Genomic DNA, 4,452 nt, shown 5'->3' on the forward strand with positions numbered 1-4,452 from the left:
AAGGAAGGAAGGAAGAAACGAAGGAAGGAAGGAAGGAAGGAAGGAAGGAAGGAAGGAAGGAAGGAAGGAAGGAAGGAAGGAAGGAAGGAAGGAGAATCTTGAGGGGAAGCTGAGCGCCGCCTCTTGGCTGCTTCACTAGAGCAACAAGTAGAGCTGGACACGCAGCCGATCCCCGTTGCTATGGCAACAAGGCCCTCCACAGTGTTTGGATAGATGCATGAAATGTGCAGCGAAAGGTTTGGACCTGCTGGAGAAGCTCTGTGTTCATCCGACTCCTTTCCAGACGGAGCATCAGCTGCTGTTTCATTATTTTAGCTGCACTTGGTATGCAGAACCGCAGCTCGGCCCACTTCTGTCTCGCTCCGTTTGGACCCGACAAAAGACGTTAAAATAGACGTTTAATCCGTTCCTAATTCCAACGCTTCCTTTTGTTGGCGCCTCGACTCGTCATGAGGGGGGGGGGGAGTGGGGAGGGGGGGCGGGGGGGGGGACATGGGGGGTCTTATTACAGACGGACCATTGTTACTGAGCAGGCAGCCGCCATCGGCCCAAAGCATCCGGCTGCTATCCAATCATCCACCTCCCACGCCTCCACCCACTGGATCCTCCAGAAAATAAAATCCACTTCAGTCGGAGAGGAGAGGAAGAGGAGGAGAGGAAGAGAGGAAGACCTGCTGCAGGAGGAGAGGAAGAGAGGAAGACCTGCTGCAGGAGGAGAGGAAGAGAGGAAGAGGAGGAGAGGAAGAGGAAGAGGAGGAGAGGAAGAGAGGAAGAGAAGCAGAGGAAGAGGAGGAGAGGAAGAGAGGAAGAGGAGGAGAGGAGAGGAAGAGAGGAAGAGGAGGAGAGGAAGAGGAGGAGAGGAAGAGGAGCAGAGGAAGAGGAGGAGAGGAAGAGGAGGAGAGGAAGAGGAGCAGAGGAAGAGAGGAAGAGGAGCAGAGGAAGAGAGGAAGAGGAAGAGAGGAAGAGGAGGAGAGGAGAGGAAGAGGAGGAGAGGAAGAGGAGGAGAGGAAGAGGAGCAGAGGAAGAGAGGAAGAGGAGGAGAGGAAGAGGAGGAGAGGAGGAGAGGAGAGGAAGAGAGGAAGAGGAGGAGAGGAAGAGGAGCAGAGGAAGAGGAGGAGGACAGGAAGAGGAGAGGAAGAGGAGCAGGTTTAGACAGATGGAGTTCCTTCCTCAGCAGGACTTTCAGGAACAGTTCAGAGGAACCTGACCTCTGACCTCTGACCCTAAGGGACGGAGAATGGAAAGAGTGAGAACATGTAGCAACAAACACGTAGGCTGCTTGTAGCAGAGACGTTAGCTAAGCTAACGCTGCTAGCTCGGCAGTAAGTATCACTGATGTTCATGTTGGTATTATGCAGGCGGACAGAGTATTCAGGTATTAAAGTACTTTATAGGAACGAGAGCTAGTTCTGAGCTTGTTTATTGTTGTCATAGCAACTGCCTACCAAGATGGCTGTCCGTTAAAATGTGACGTCACATGAAGAAACGTGATTTTCCTCCTGAAGCTTCAGGCAGAAACGAAGCGGACCGATCAGAGATGATTGGTTCACCATGTGTCTGACCCCCTCTGCGCTCTGCTGGTTCTGGTCCAGTCGGTTCTGGTTCTGATGGGAACCGCGGTTCGTCCCGGAAGAGGCGGGCGGAGCGTTTAGGGAGCTTTTAACTCAATAACATAAAAACGCCTGAAACTCCATGGCAACCGTTGCCATGGAAACGGAGAGGTTCATCAGGTTTCAGCCGCCCTCCCATGTTGTTGGGACGAAATGAGGAAATGGATGCAAACAGATGATTTTAACCCTTTCCAGTCAGCGGAGCCCTGCGGCGCAGCAGGTCCGAACGGACCGGCGGTTCCGTCTGTGGGTCAGAACCCGAACCCAGCAGGATCCGCACGGCCCTGGTTCCTGCTGCAGAGGTTCAGATGAAACTCACCGCTTGTTTCCAGACGAGGCGACGAACCGGAACCGGCTCGGTTCCGATTCTTCTGGCCGACCACAGCGTCACCAAAGCGCCGCATACGTAGCCGCTCCCAGGTAGGCGGGGCTTGTTGCTCCAACACCGGCGTCTCCTCTGATTGGCTGACAGAAGGTGAGCGCTGGCGCCACCATGGCTGAATTATGACTTTTATTGCTTATTCACATGATTTTGATTTAATTTCTTATTTAGTGGAAACATCACGACTCTGAAATTGTGTTTGTTCAGAATTAGCAGAACAAAGATTTGACATTAGAACAGAATGGTGGGCCGTGAGCCTCGGTTCTGGTCCAGCTCAGGATTCAGTTCAGGAGGATCGGAGCCGCCTGCAGCCAGCAGGATGGAGGCAGACGGAATATGTAGCAGCAGCTGGAATCCCATCAGACGGATCGCTTCAGACCAGCTGAGAGTCTGGGATGAACTTCCTGTTAGGCTCTGACCGCAGCTCTGACCGCAGCTCTGACCCCGCAGCTCTGACCGCAGCTCTGACCCCGCAGCTCTGACCCCGCAGCTCTGACTGCAGCTCTGACTGCAGCTCTGACTGCAGCTCTGACCCCGCAGCTCTGACCGCAGCTCTGACTGCAGCTCTGACTGCAGCTCTGACCGCAGCTCTGACTGCAGCTCTGACTGCAGCTCTGACTGCAGCTCTGACCCCGCAGCTCTGACCCCGCAGCTCTGACTGCAGCTCTGACTGCAGCTCTGACTGCAGCTCTGACCCCGCAGCTCTGACCCCGCAGCTCTGACTGCAGCTCTGACCCCGCAGCTCTGACCGCAGCTCTGACTGCAGCTCTGACTGCAGCTCTGACTGCAGCTCTGACCCCGCAGCTCTGACCCCGCAGCTCTGACTGCAGCTCTGACCCCGCAGCTCTGACCGCAGCTCTGACTGCAGCTCTGACTGCAGCTCTGACCCCGCAGCTCTGACCCCGCAGCTCTGACCGCAGCTCTGACTGCAGCTCTGACTGCAGCTCTGACCGCAGCTCTGACCGCAGCTCTGACCCCGCAGCTCTGACCGCAGCTCTGACTGCAGCTCTGACTGCAGCTCTGACTGCAGCTCTGACCGCAGCTCTGACTGCACCTCTGACTGCAGCTCTGACTGCAGCTCTGACCGCAGCTCTGACTGCAGCTCTGACTGCACCTCTGACTGCAGCTCTGACTGCAGCTCTGACCGCAGCTCTGACCGCAGCTCTGACTGCAGCTCTGACCGCAGCTCTGACCGCAGCTCTGACCGCAGCTCTGACCGCAGCTCTGACCGCAGCTCTGACTGCAGCTCTGACCGCAGCTCTGACCCCGCAGCTCTGACCCCGCAGCTCTGACCGCAGCTCTGACCGCAGCTCTGACTGCAGCTCTGACCCCGCAGCTCTGACCGCAGCTCTGACCGCAGCTCTGACCGCAGCTCTGACCGCAGCTCTGACCGCAGCTCTGACTGCAGCTCTGACTGCAGCTCTGACTGCAGCTCTGACTGCAGCTCTGACCCCGCAGCTCTGACCCCGCAGCTCTGACTGCAGCTCTGACTGCAGCTCTGACTGCAGCTCTGACCCCGCAGCTCTGACCCCGCAGCTCTGACTGCAGCTCTGACCCCGCAGCTCTGACCGCAGCTCTGACTGCAGCTCTGACTGCAGCTCTGACTGCAGCTCTGACCCCGCAGCTCTGACCCCGCAGCTCTGACTGCAGCTCTGACCCCGCAGCTCTGACCGCAGCTCTGACTGCAGCTCTGACTGCAGCTCTGACTGCAGCTCTGACCCCGCAGCTCTGACCCCGCAGCTCTGACCGCAGCTCTGACTGCAGCTCTGACTGCAGCTCTGACCGCAGCTCTGACCGCAGCTCTGACCCCGCAGCTCTGACCGCAGCTCTGACTGCAGCTCTGACTGCAGCTCTGACTGCAGCTCTGACCGCAGCTCTGACTGCACCTCTGACTGCAGCTCTGACTGCAGCTCTGACCGCAGCTCTGACTGCAGCTCTGACTGCACCTCTGACTGCAGCTCTGACTGCAGCTCTGACCGCAGCTCTGACTGCAGCTCTGACCCCGCAGCTCTGACCGCAGCTCTGACTGCAGCTCTGACCGCAGCTCTGACCGCAGCTCTGACCCCGCAGCTCTGACCGCAGCTCTGACTGCAGCTCTGACTGCAGCTCTGACTGCAGCTCTGACCGCAGCTCTGACCGCAGCTCTGACTGCAGCTCTGACCGCAGCTCTGACCGCAGCTCTGACTGCAGCTCTGACCGCAGCTCTGACCGCAGCTCTGACCGCAGCTCTGACCGCAGCTCTGACCGCAGCTCTGACCCCGCAGCTCTGACCGCAGCTCTGACCGCAGCTCTGACTGCAGCTCTGACCGCAGCTCTGACCGCAGCTCTGACCGCAGCTCTGACCGCAGCTCTGACCGCAGCTCTGACCGCAGCTCTGACTGCAGCTCTGACCGCAGCTCTGACCCCGCAGCTCTGACCCCGCAGCTCTGACCGCAGCTCTGACCGCAGCTCTGACCGCAG

This window comes from Poecilia reticulata, chromosome 19 (assembly GCF_904066995.2).
Source record: "Poecilia reticulata chromosome 19, P_reticulata-male-v2, whole genome shotgun sequence".
Taxonomy (NCBI): domain Eukaryota; kingdom Metazoa; phylum Chordata; class Actinopteri; order Cyprinodontiformes; family Poeciliidae; genus Poecilia; species Poecilia reticulata.